This window comes from Mandrillus leucophaeus, unplaced genomic scaffold (genome assembly GCF_000951045.1).
Source record: "Mandrillus leucophaeus isolate KB7577 unplaced genomic scaffold, Mleu.le_1.0 Scaffold71, whole genome shotgun sequence".
Lineage (NCBI taxonomy): Eukaryota > Metazoa > Chordata > Mammalia > Primates > Cercopithecidae > Mandrillus > Mandrillus leucophaeus.
This window is the reverse complement of record NW_012107697.1, coordinates 6,202,567-6,203,328: the sequence shown is the minus strand read 5'-3', so window position 1 is coordinate 6,203,328 and position 762 is coordinate 6,202,567.

Here is a 762-nt window from a genome sequence, read left to right as displayed (position 1 = left end):
TTTTTTTTTTTTTTTGGGAGATGGAGTCTTGCTCTATCGCCCAGGCTGAAGTGCAGTGGTGCAGCTTGCTGCAGCCTCCACCTCCCGGGCTCAAGCAATTCTGCCTCAGTCTCCCGAGTAGCTGGGACTACAGGCGCACGCTGCCACGCCCAGCTAATGTTTTGTATTTTAGTAGAGATGGGGTTTCACCGTGTACCCAGGCTCAGTATCCTGAGTTCAGGCAATCTGCCCACCTCCCAAAGTGCTGGGATTACAAGCATAAGCCACCACGCCCAGCCCTTAATAGACTTCTAAGGGAATAATTGTCTAAAGCTATAGCAATAAATAGCAATAAATAACTTATAAGGGAATAATTGTCTAAAGCCATTGCAATAAAATTCTCCAACAATATTACTGCAATATTTATGTTACATATAAAACTAAAAAATGACAATGCCCGTGAAAAGTCCTTTGTCCAAACAATGTTGAATACTTAAAATATTCCAGGCCTTAGGCTTTCAAAGGAAAAGTGAGTGGTCTTTTGGATTCCGTTAAGATTGGATGAAGTGGTTGTAAGAAATAGGAAACGCTGAGAATTTTCATTTCCGTGGGGCAATGTACTGATGTAAAGTCATCTTTGTCCACTAGATGGCAGTAGCTATTTATGAAACTATCAGAGTACGTAGTCCGCGGCGGTGGGGAAGCTGCTGTAACGTTGTGCTGTTGTGCTTTCCAGCTGGAAGCACAGTAAATAATGAAGAAAGTCAGTCCGAAATATCCACA